Source organism: Solanum verrucosum, unplaced genomic scaffold, assembly GCF_900185275.1.
Source record: "Solanum verrucosum unplaced genomic scaffold, falcon-dt-bn FXZP01000148.1, whole genome shotgun sequence".
Lineage (NCBI taxonomy): Eukaryota > Viridiplantae > Streptophyta > Magnoliopsida > Solanales > Solanaceae > Solanum > Solanum verrucosum.
The window spans coordinates 111,593-125,629 of record NW_026020184.1 but is presented as its reverse complement, the minus strand read 5'-3'; positions in this window follow the sequence as shown (position 1 = coordinate 125,629).

The window sequence follows — 14,037 nt, the reverse complement described above, 5'->3', positions numbered from 1 at the left end:
ATCTCCAAAGCTATGATCAAATTCAGATTTAAACAATTTGAGGAAAAATGAATAGATCTACATCCATATCATATTCAATTTATGTCAATTCATCACATGTAATCATGTACCACATATAACATAAATAAAACCAATATAAAGGATGTCATTCATACTAAATCACATTTAATTCCAAAGAACAACTTTAAAATCATTTTAATGACCTCAAAAAATATAATCATATAGCAATAAGTACTTTTCTTACTAAGTTGTTACCAATGAACTTATTAAATTTCAGGTCAATTGGAAAAAAACTATTTCCAAAGCCACGACTAAAATCAAATATAAGTAATTTAAGCATCTTTAGGAATTAAAACAATATGACATACATTCTTATCACATATCAATTCATGTTAAATAACCATGTGTAATCATGTTCCAAATTTAACATAAACATAATTAACATAAAGAATGATCTTATCATATTCAAATCAAAATTTAATCCAACAAACTACCTAAACCCATCTAAACGATTTTCGATGGAACCATCAAATTTGAAGTCAATCAAAGATCATAAAATTCATGATTACTTGAACTATGACCAAATTTGAAAAATAACCATTTTAGGCATAGTTAAAGATTAAAATAACTTGATTCACACTTTCATTCTCTTCTTATAATTATTTCATGAGCATAAGGCATGGTGTGTCTTTTCTTTGACTAAGACACACAATTAACCTTCTTACAACAAAATGTTCTCTCAATTAATACACTTGAGAATTCAATATATTATATTTCTCCCTTTAAACAGGTGAAAATCTTTAATATCTCTTCTCATGAATTAATTTAAGTGTTACTAGTATCTAAAGGTAAATCTCCTTCCGAGTAAACAAACATTTACTAGTATACATTTATGAAGAACAATCCATACATGATACATTGAGAATATTCTAATGACTCAAATAAATAGACCACTTTCATAGATCTTATTTATTAATCATTTTTCTCAATTCATATATTGTAATCTCACATATATAAAACTTTTTAAGAATTCGTATTGATTCCAAATAAATAAACCACATTAATGATAACTATTTATTAATCACAAAGTTCTTAATTTATAATATATGTACGTAAGAATAATGCTCAAATAATTGTTCAACTAAGAGAGAAAAATACCAAAGATTATATGATTTACGAATCACATTAGAGCAAAGATGCCTATTGGACTAATCATAAAAGCATATACAATAACATTATCTTAATTAACATGTCTTGTGCTGCCTTCTACACGTGAACTTCAAGAACAAAAGTATCACTTTGGCAAGAATTATACATATAGCAACAGTTCTTAGGAAAAAATCAATACCCACTTAATGTTTCTACACAAAAACTTTTTGAACAAATCCAGTGGGACCACTTTGACCTAATATCAAACCACTCCTAAGCCATATTTGCTCTTATTCAATGCAAGTCAGAAGCACAAATCCACTATAATTTGAAAACAATCACCTCCGCCAAGAAAATCTAACAATGTGCATAATTGTTTTTAAAAAAAATTATGTAAAAGAGATTCCGATTTCTGTTCAACTTTCTCATCGACTTTACCGCCGTAGCCGTCAAACTAACCCCTCTTTTCCATTTTTTTTTCCAGCAATCATATAAAACTACATATGTATTTTATTCAGATTATCTATTTAGATGCAAGCAAAGCTCTGATACCAATTGTTGGAAAACTATATGCACAGCGGAAACATACCATAATCTTACTGCTTACATGAATAATAGATAATCAATATCGTTTATGCTAGACCACATAATCATCTAGAACACATAAACATACTGACATTTAATTCGATAAATACCTCTTGAAGCGTGAACAGATACCTTCAAGCGAATCCCCAAGTTAGACAGACCTTCAAGTGAATCTACAAGATAGTTATGGTCTTCTACAGTGATCTCAAGTTCACATCTGAACTCTCTCAATACTTGGGTGGGCAAGTATCGAATAGAAAACTAATCAATCTTTTTCTAAGACAGGAGAATTTCTATTTATAGAGATTTCTTCCCCAATCCAAAAAGGAGAAGAAAACCCACGCCTACTCCTTTTTCCCTAAGAAATAGGATTCTGAGTTCTAGTTAAATATGGGCACTGGAGGGACCACAAAATTAATTACTGAGGCTTCCTATTATGGAAATAATTCCAAATAATTAATTTGAATTACTCTTACCATAATAAATTACAAATCATTCCACTAGAAATTCGTAATTGCACTCCTCTATTTATATTTCATAATTCCCCATTAAACACTTATGTAATTCCCCATGTTAAGATTTCAGATACTAATCAATAAATTAAATTACTGACGAATTTAACTTAATGATTAATTTCCTTTAGAGCACTACTTAACTTATTTCATGTGTCGGATTCATAAATCCACGTGCAAGGTTTGACATGATGAAAACTTATAAGTTTCTCAAAAAGGCATATCAATCAATCTCTATAACGAGACATGGATTCCATCAACTAACTTATTATTTCACTAATATATATTATTATCATCCAACTTACCATGCATATTGACCCATCTCAGAATCTCACCTTTTAATAAATCAAAACGATAATTAATATATACAGATCATAATAGTTATATTAGGATTAAGAATATAAGTACATTTAATAGTTTAGAGAATATGTTTTGTCAGTCAGTCTAAAAAAACTATCTTTACTCGGTCCCGTTCAATACATACAAAATGCACTTGCACAAGAAGTTGGAACTATACCGTTCCCATAATCAAGATAAATTACATATAATCTTGTGCTACAATCGTACCGATGACATGTCCAATTTCCATCCTAGATTGTGAAAAAAAAACTTTATACTTATAAGAACCGATGATTTAATCCTCTGTGTATAAGCTAAAACTCTACACACTAAATCATCTACTATATAAGTAAACAGACACCATAAACGAATATATAATCTATTAAAATTGAGCAAATATTTATTCTATAATAAATATTATTTCTTAACACTTGGTTAATAGTGTATATCCCAACAGGTTATATATATAATTGTAATCTTTCTTGATTGTATTATAATGTCATAACAACGAGTTAAGGAGATCCTAAATATAAAAATTGAATATATAGAAGTGCGGAAGCAAATTGGAAAAGAAAATATGAAAACAAGAAATAAAGATATGAGAAAATCTAAGAATTTATAAGAACGTGATTTCAAAGCTTTGACAAAGTCCAAGTAATAACATATAGATCTACGAGGAGAAATTCAATGCCTTTACTTCAGATGACGAATTTAAATAATAAATTTGGATCCTGACCCTTTATTAGTAAAATTTAAGACAACAGTTAATATGTAGAAACTAATCACAATAGATAAATACCAAAAAGGAATAAAAATATCATTTGAAAATTACCTTATAAATGTTGAAAGATAACTTCTTAAAGTACAAACCACAAATATTCAAAGAACTCTTAAGGTTATTATCAAAGTTTCAATGTAAATATAATTATCAATAATTTTAATATATTGTGTTCTTAATGAACAAAAAAGTACTTATATTTATAGGAGGAAAAAGGAGGCTACTTGCACTAATAAACCCTACAAGAATCATCTAGAACTTAGGCAAATACAACCCTAGGTTAGTATTCAAGCTAGAAACTAAAGCCCAAATATTTGTGGTTGGACTAAGGCCTTTTGGGGCTCTTTTGATTGTGTCTTTTGAGCCTCATTTGGACTTGATTGGGCTGTTGGTTTTAGCTTCACTTTTTTTCTATTAAAATAAAAGCCTTAGATTTCTTTAGTTATTTATGTGGTTAGCTTCACTTAAGGATTAAATTGACCTCTTTTTGGGCACTACTTTGGATCTCTTCTGAGCTGAATTTCAGACCCCAATATTGCTCCTTGTACATTAACTTGTACAACCAAATATATAGTTGTAGTAGTTGGACAATTCATATCCCTTAGACTTGAACTCTACATATCCAACAAGACACCTTTGAATCAACAATTGAAGCACTTGGGCTTGTAAACAGACTCCTTGCTTTGATATCTTGTCATGGGCCTTCTTGAAACTTTTAAAATTTCATCTTTGTCCTTCAATGGAGTATAACGTCCATGGATGCTATCATATAACTCTTACTTTATATGAAAATGTATGAGATTGGACTTCTATTTTACTGTAAATTAATACAAGTTATGATAGATTTGCTTTAAAATGTAATGTTACTACATCAAATTAAATTTATTATTACTTATTTAGTAATAGCTTTTTTTGAGGTAAAAAATACAAAAAATTAGTAGATAAATTTATAAGAATAAGAGGTTGTAACGTGATTTTTGGAAAACAAATAAAAATGTGTTGAACGAACATGTCCTGAATGATATCAAATTGAAATCATAATCCAAATGGTCCTTTCGATGTCATATATACAATCCCACGCAACTTCTAGTGTTTATGCTAAGGAGTAGCACTTCCCCATCTGCAAATTTATATTTAGATATGACTAAATAAATTCATGTATTTTCTACAATAAACAATTTACTCTGAAATTATTAGACATCATAATCGTTTATTTACTATATAACTTAATTAGAAGTGCCTGTTTTCCGTATAGAAATAGAGTGAAGACAGTCTTTCTTCTCATACTGAAATATCAAACTTGTTGTACATCAATGAAACTAGTGCAGGTGAGTGCATGATAAACCGTACTAGAAAATTATTTATATTCAAGAGAATATTAGACAAGTGAACAACATTGAAGAAGTGTAATAAAACATAATTTACGATACTATTAGTGTATTTTAATCGGTTATATTATATTAGATTACCTAATTTTCTTAGATCTCTTATAAACATTTCATTGTAAAAATATACATGAAATTTTCTTGCAAGTGTTTGTTACTCCTTATAGTCCATGGCTCATACAAGGACTACACTATACAAACATTTAAACAAGAAACTATTTAGTAGTTCAATCATGAAACAATCACGGTCAAGGTGGATTGGAAAAATATGGAAGGCACATGTTATGTATTTTGCTATATTAATACATGATTATAGGTAATGCCTAATCTGTCACGATCCAAAAAGGGGACGTGATGGCACTTGTCTATTTCCATCAAGACAAGTCAGCGTCAACCCAACGAAAATGAAAGAAATGTGAAAAATATAAAACTGGAACAAAATAAAGGCGAAAAACTTATTCATTCTAAATAATACCCCAAAATCTGGTTGTCACGTGTACAAGCCACTAAATACATACAATGCGGAATTTAGAAATAAGTATAAGTCTCAGTCTTTGTTCCTCAAATAGAACAAAGTATAGAGAAAGGGAAAAAGAGGGCCCACCGAAGTGACAAGAAACTACCTCTTCAATTCCTCGACAAGCCTCAAAATCAGAATAAGGAGAAAGAAATCATGCGACTCCGGGCTCAGAACCTACACTTGTGTAAAAGCAAGGGGTGAGTACCAACAACATGGTACCTATAAGTAATTGAGCAAGATGAAGTAAAAGATATCTCTATTAATCAATTAAGAACTGTACAAAATAAATAACAATGTCTCTATTAGAGAGTCCTTCGTAATGTGGAAACTAAACCAACAAACTAGGAAAATAAGAAAAAAAACTCCTAAAGTGGTGGATACATATCTAACAACCTATGCAGTAAAACACTAAGCAGTAACAACGCGTGTGGAGTGCAGTAACAGTAATATCGTTCTAATACAGCCCCCTCAAGCTAGATGGGTGCAACAACACCTAGTTTGGACAAATGCCAATGGAAGGAGCTCTTCGGAAGTGGCTTAGTGAGAGTATCAGCCAACTAATTGGAACTAGGAATGTGCTTGAAGATAAGGCGCTTATTGGCAACCTATTGGCGAACGTAATGAAGTCAACAACTATATGCTTCATGCGGCTGTGAAGATTGTTGTTCTCGCATAAGTAGGTGACACCAAGGTTGTCACAAAAGATCGTAGGTGGTATGGGGAGATGAACATGGAGTTCCTTGAGAAGCTTTTCCACCCAAGTGGTCTCATCAACAACACTAGCAACAACCCGATACTCTACTTTAGTAGACGAGCAAGCAATGGTACGTTTTTTTTTATGACCAACTAACTGGAGTAAGGCCAAGAAAAATAACATAACCTGTTGTGGAACTTCGATCAGTGAGGTTGCCAGCCCAGTCAACATCAAAAAACATAGAGAGATTCAGACTGGTGCTTTGAGCAATTCGAAGGCCATAAGTAGCAGTGCTTTTGAGATAGCGAAGGAGACGTTTAGCAGCCTTCCAGTGAGCTTCAGATGGAGCATGCATAAATTGAGACAATTTGCTCACTGAGTAAGAAACATCAGGCCTGCTAAAAGAAAAATATTGCAATTTACCAATGACTTTCCTATATTCGGTAGCATCATGAAATGGAGTACCATCATTTTGTAGAAAACTTTGAGAAGAACTCATAGGGGTGGAAGCACCTTTACAATCTTGCATCAGAAGATCTTGGAGAAGGTCTGAAACATACTTTGCTTGTGAGAGCAGAAGACCTTTTCCATCTCGGTGAACCTCAACCCCAAGAAAGTATGATAAAGGGCCAAGATCTTTAAAGGAAAAATGGGAAGCTAAGGAACAGATAACCTGATGAACCATTGAAGAATTGTTTCCTGTAAAAATGATGTCATCTACATAGACCAAAAGATACACAACACCATTAGAACTATGGAGAACAAATAGAGACGGATCTGAGTGAGACTTAAGAAATCCCAAAGAAAAAAGATAGGATGTCAGTTCATTGTACCAAGCGCGAGGCGCTTGCTTGAGACCATAAATAGCCTTACGCAAACGACAAACATGTGAAGGATGAGAGGCATCCTCAAATCCTGGTGGTTGTTTCATAAAAACCTCTTCTTCAAGTGTGCCTTGTAAAAAGGCATTATAGACGTCCAATTGATGTAAAATCCAATCGTGTCGAACTGCAAGTGAGAGAACAACACGAATGGTTGTGGGCCTGACAACTGGACTGAAATTGCAGTGATAGTCAAGACCTGGACGCTGAGTGAACCCTTTGGCAACCAACCAAGTTTTGTACCGGTCAACTGAACCGTCAACTTTCTTTTTGATCCTGTAAATCCACTTACAATCAACACCATTCTTAATAGAATTCTGAGGAACCAATTCCATGTTTGATTTCGAATTAACGCGTAAAATTTAGCTTTCATTGCTAACCGCCGCTCTGGGTGCTTTACAGCTTGCTTAAAGGTATAAGGGGTAACATGGTCAGGTAATTGGACAAGATAATTGAATGGTTTCTTGGGGCAGAAAATATTATGTTGTGATCGGGTCGTTGGGCGGGTTGGAGGAGGAGGAGGTGATGGACATCGAGTTGGAGGAGTAGGTGGGGGCGGAGGAGTTGGGGGCAAACTTGTTGGTTGTGCAACAGAAGAAGTGGAAGATTGTGGCAAAGGTGGTGTTTTGAGCCGACGACGTTATGTGATGAGACTGGGGAGCTGAATTATATGAAGGGACAAACGATTGAGGTTGATGTAAAGAAGCAGGGGAAGAAGAAAGAGGAGAAAGTGAATTACCTGAGCCCGTGGGACGCGCATGATTCTGGCCGGAAGAGACGGACTCATAAGATAGACCACCAATAGAAATATCACGTACTGGAAGAGGCAAAGGAAGTGAAGAAATATCAGGGGCAAGAGTTTGAGTGGCTAGATGAGTGTCAACACCTTCCCACGTGAGCGTAAAAGACTTATTTTGAATATGTGAGAATAGTGTGTGAAAGGGGAAAATATTTTCAAAAACATTATATCAAGTGAGATATAAAATTTAGAGTGAATAGGATCAAAACATTGGTGTGCATAATGAACCAGAGAGAAGCCCAGATAGACGCAAGGAGTGGACCTAGGCTCAAGTTTATTGGTGGTGTAAGGCTTAAGCCATGGGTAACATAGACAACCAAAGGTTCTAAGTGAATCGTATCGGGGTGTGACACCAAACAGTTTTTCATAAGGCGATGTATTGTTTAACAATGGTGTGGACAATCGATTAATAAGATAGACGACATGCTGACAAGAAAATGACCAAAAATGTGAAGTTAAGGATGCCTTATGTAAATTGTTTTGGCAGTTTCAACGATGTGCCGATGACGACGCTCTGCGATGGCCACTCTGTGGTGTATGAGGAGGGGAAACAAGGTGTTCAATTCCATTAAAATGGAGATAGGGATCAAGACCTTTATATTCACCTCCTCCATCAGTATAAAGAGAGATAATATTCTTTTTAAAATATTTTTCCACTAAGGGATGAAACTTGGAAAAAATGTCTCGAACCTCATGCTTATTTTTAAGGGTGTACAACCAAATATATTTGGTGTACTCATCAATGAAAACACAATAATATCGCTTTTTTATCAATGGAAAGGACAAGCGATGGACCCCACAAGTCACTAAAAAGTATTTGTAACGGAGCAGTACTGATAAGAAATAAGCAATTGAATGGAAGACGTTGAACTTTATTTGAACAACAAGAATTACATAAGGAAAACTTGTGCGCTAATGAAACTGGGAGAGTATTTATTCAAAACAAAGTTCAAGAGTTTGGAATGGGGATGACCAAGGCGACGGTGCCAACTTGGCGAGCAACTGTTGTAGTGGCAACTTAAACAGTAGGCTTATTCACTGTGAAATTGGGCCATTCATGAAGTCCATTCCTATTCCGACCAGATAGCAACGGAATCGCGTTTTCAAGTCCTTCACAGAGAAAGAAAATGGGAAAAATTCAATGGAGGTCAGATTATCTTGACAAAATTTTGATACAAAAAGAATATTTTGGTGGATAGCAGGTGCACAGAAAATATCAGTTAGTGTAAAAGCATTATTTGATGCAATTAATGAAGTGGAACCATGATGAGTAATTGAGATTCATTTACCATCACCCATAGCTATTCCTTCTAAATCGGTATATTCATCAAGATTGGTAGGGTCTGTTGTGACATGATGTGTAGTGCCGGAGTCTGCAATCCATTGGTTTGCTGGAGCGTGGTTACGCGAAAGAAAATTTGCCTTTGCCTCTAAATGATTGTGAGACTGTGACATGCAAACATTTGCAGTATGACCCTGTCTATTGCAAAGCTGACAACGAACATGGTTATTGGTGTAACGCCCTTGTGCAGGAGCATTTGGACGGTTGTTGGGACGGGATTGTGAGTTGTTGTTGGGTCGACGAGCAGTGCGGTTGTTGGAATTAGGGGATCTGTTATGAGTGACCATTGCAGTAGTTATTGCAGGAGGTTCTTTCTTCAATTCCTCATGCTTAGGAAGAGTTCATAGTCAATTAGTTTCGCATACAACTCATCATACGAGATGATGGAATCTCTTGCTAGAATTGCAACGGAAATCTCACAAAAATCTAACCCAAGACCACTCAGTATTTCACAACCAACTCATCGTTGGTGACTGTAGCACCGGCAATGGCGAGCTCATTGCAGATAGAGCGTACTTGATGGAGATAATCTGTGACCGGAAGGGAGCCCTTTGAGAGGCGTGCGAGCTGATCACAAAGGCTAAATATTCATGTTTGGGACTTGTTGGCATAAGCTAGGTGCAGGGAGTCCCAAGCAAGTTGAGCGGTGGAGGCGGCAGCCACAGTTGAAGCAATAGGCGGGTCGACAGAAGCCATTATGACATTCTGGATCAATTGATCCTGCCGGAACCAAGTGCTTTAAGCTAGGTTCGCCACCTCTCTACTATTTTCTGTGATAGTTGATGAAGGAGCGGGAGAAAAACCATCAAGATGGCCGAACAAATTATGCCCACGCATAAGCATGGAAACCTGTGCTTTCCAGGTGGAAAAGTTGTGGCTGCCAACAAGCTTTATCGGCAGCTGCGACACTGGATTAAACTGAACAACAAGGTTAGGGTAGCTGACAGTGGAGTCTGCATTCCTTACGTTATCAGGCATGGTAAGACTGAGTCTGTGGTGGTAGTCAGAGGATCGGAAAAAAAAAACTCAGGAGAGTTAAGATGTATGCTCTGAAACTATATAAGTAATTGAGCAAGATGAAGCAAAAGATATCTCTATTAATTGATTAAAAACTGATATATATACAAAATAAATTACAGAGTCTCTGTTAGAGAGTCCTTCCTACCGTGGAAACTAAACCAACAAACTAGGAAAATAAGAAAACAAACTCCTAAAGTGGTGGATACATATCTAACAACCTATGCAGTAAAACACTAAGCAGTAATAGTGTGTGTGGAGTGCAGTAACAGTAATATCGTTCTAATAGTACCCAGCAAGCAACCAGAAGGTGTATTTATTTCTTAAGTCCGCATTTCATGTATTTAGTGGCTTGTACGTGTGACAGCCAGATTTTGGGGATTTTAATAGAATGAATAAGCTTTTCGCTTTATCTCATTCTTGTTTTATTGTTTTCCGCATTTCTTTGGTTTTATTAGGTTGAGACTGACTTGTCTTGGTGGAAATAAACAAGTGTCATCACGTCCATTTTTTTATCGTGACATTGTTTTTTTTTTAATTTTAAATGCCATGATTTTTTAGTATGGGTCATGGGTGGGTAAATTATGAAAACTGGGTGGTTTTTTAAAATTTTCATATAAAAAATAAATAAAATCTAATAAATTATTTAGATGGTGACACATGGCAATCGATTAGTAATAAGGGTATACATGACCAAAAATATCGACGGTAAGGGTATATACAACCTTAAAGTATAATGAGGAATATTAACATACCATTTACGATAGTTCGAAAATATATTTGTTCATTTTTCGTAAGGAAATAAATGATATTCTTAATGATAAATAATGAAATAAATAAGGTGTATTTAATTTTTTAAACAAATTTTCTAGATAACATACAAGGTAAAAAAGGTCAAAAAAATGAGAAAAAAGATGCAAATCAAGGAGGAGGGTTCTGTCCGAACTATACAAGGCCGGGTGGGAACCAAGGATGGAATAGAGAGTGTGATGAAGGTTGGAGAGACCAAGATAGAGAATGGCGTGACCGTGGTACGAATTGGGGAGAGAGGGACAATGACAAAGAGAGATATGTACCTCCCCATAAGCGCCAAAAGATAAAAGAGCAAAGGGCTGATCCTCAAAATTTCCGCACTGAAGATATGCTTGCATCCATTCTCAACAAAGTATAAGGATCGGACAAAGTGCTAAATGAAATGAAAGAGGACGTCTCATCTCTGAACCAAATAGTTACTTCATATTCGGTATCGATTAAGCAGTTGGAAACACAAATGAATCAAATTTTGACTCATTTAAATCCAAGACCAAAAGGAGGTCTACCGAGTGATACCATGGTCAACCCAAAGAATGAAGTGCGAAAGCATGTCTTTGTCATTCCACGACGTTAAATAAGACGCTTCTTGGGAGGCAACCCAAATTTTTAATTTTTGTTTGTGTTGTTTGAATAACGGGTGTTCGATGTGCAGGTTGAAAATTTGAAGTTTTGGGGGGAAAAAAGGCACTTAGGCGAGCTTGGGTATCAGTCGGCGACTCGCCGAACAAGTCGCCGAACAGGTCGGCGAGCCCAATTTGGATCACTGTTTTGACCAACCAAAGGGCTGGAATTTTATAAAATTTGGCGGGCGAAAGCACCATTTAGCGTATTGCCAAATGGTCGGCGACATAAGTGGGTGTCGCCTAGAGGCGCGTGAACTGAAGGGTCAAAAAGGAACCTTAACTGTTTTAAATGCAAAATCTTCTTTCATTTCATATTTTCCAACCTTTGCATTTTCACAACCCATTTTTAAATCTTTTTGCTTGTTAATTTTATATGGGGATCAATTACTCGGGGAATCTTTGAGTCTATCATTCATATTTGCTTGCCTAGCACTACTTTTTCTGATTTTGAGGTTGGTGATTCGAACCCCGCTTTCATTTTTGTAGTTACCAAATGCATGCTTGTATCCTTGCTGAATTATCCGCGTAATATTGATTGTTTGAATGATTTTTGCCAATGTATGCCCTTATCGTACCTTGTTTATGTGGGTTTTAGCCTATAATTATCAAATATTGTGTGTTCACTGATTTAAATTGTGGGTATGTGTTGATTTTATGATTGGGTCTGGTGTGGGTGAAGTCTGAGTGACCCCAATTTCACCGATCGATTGATTTTTCCCAATGATAGAACGGGTGATGTCATTCTTAAGGGAAAAGACGTCGATTGGTCAATTTTGTCCAAATCGAGAAAAGTCTGAGTACCCCGAAGTAATTAATGGTATGGATCTGGGCTTAATTGCATAGAATATGTGTTTAATCTGTATCGTGGGCTTCGGGTTGGAAATTGGAGGTCGGAGTCAAAATCTGCGCGAAGGACCTTTCGGTGAGCTTAGTCGAGCTTGCCCAATGGTTCAGCGGTTTGCCCAATGACTCTTGGATCACCTTTTTATTCTTCAAAATTGATGGAATATATTTGTAACATTAGGCAATACGCTTGAGCTCGCCAAGTTCACTCACCGAATGTCTGTTAGATCCCCCTTCTGCTCCCCAAATTTTAGAAAATATTATGTAACATTCGGCGAGCTACCTCTAGTTCGCCGAATGGTTTCATCGAATCACCGAAAGGCCCTGGACATCACCGACTTGTGCTGAATTCTAAGAAATTTTAATCTGGAACATTCGGTGAGCCCGACTTGGCTCGCTGAATGGGTTTAGCGACTCGCCAAACTACTCAGCGAGTTTTCTTGCACATTTTAAACTTTGATAATTTATCAAACTATTTCTAACGTAGTGATTTATTCAATGTCGTTTTGCAGGTATGGCTAGACCTAAGATACCAGAAAGGAACCAACCACCCCGCAAGCGAGCACGGGGAATAGTGATCAACGACGGTGCTGCCCCTTCTCGAACCACACAAGCAAAGCTTCCTCCAACAGGGGGAAAAGGTAAAGGAAAAGGACCCGTAGAGCCAAGTCCGGCTGAAGAGAGCTCAGACAGTATGGGCATCGATGCCACCCAGCTCACTACATTAGAGTCAGACAGTGAGGGAAACTCAGGGGTTAGATCGCCAGTTCCGTATCTGGGCTGGAGGAGGACCAAACATTACAGAGGAGAAGAGCAGAGTTGTGATCTAAGGCACTCCATGACCCGACCAGGATCCAGGTGCCTCCTAAACCTCCTCCATCTCCAGCACATACAGTCGAGCAGATACCTCCAATGCCACCAGTCCAAGCACCTCATCCCCAGTCGTTGAACAGACTGAAGGTTGTGGGATTGAGAACCATTCTTGAGGAGAAGAGATTGTCTACAGATGGAGTAGTAGATAGATATCTGGAGGTGTGGAACACTATCAAGTTCCACAAATTTGAGATTTTCACCAGGCCCTGAGGCTCCTACATTCCTTCTTGGGTCCGAGAGTTCTATATCGAGTATGGGAAGTTAGTGCCAAAGGGAAAGAAGAAGGCTGGCTCTTTTACAGATGTAGATCATGTAGTGGTGTGGGGCAGAAGAGTGAAATGCAGCGACACCGATATTAATGAGGTGCTAGGGTGTATGATGAACATAACCCACTTCTTAGTGGATCTGAAGGGTTGGTTCGCTCCTCTGATCTCATATATCACACCGCATTGGATTGAGGCAGGACTTCCAATAAAGAAGAAGGATTTAAATGTGGTTTCCTAGTTTTGGTTCGGGTTTATCAGCAGCACTTTGATGCCCTCACAAAATGAGTCTATACTCAGGCATCTGAAGGCAGCATTGTTGGGATGCATCATTGACCAGGATAGACTAAATCTCGGCCTAACTATCGAGCAGGAGATGGCCATGAGGGCCAAACAGAGTCAGACTTCTCTTCCGTTCCCGATATTAATTATGGAGTTGTGTCGGCATGCCCGAGTGCCACTGATAGAGAAGCGAATGTGGAAGTGACTCCCACTTCCTATACTAACATCCAGAAGATCGAGGTCGAGTACACTAGGGATGAGGCCGGGAGGAGGAGAGCTACACAGGTGGACACCTCCTCGATAGTTGATGTAGAGATGTTACAGACTGACACAACCCCT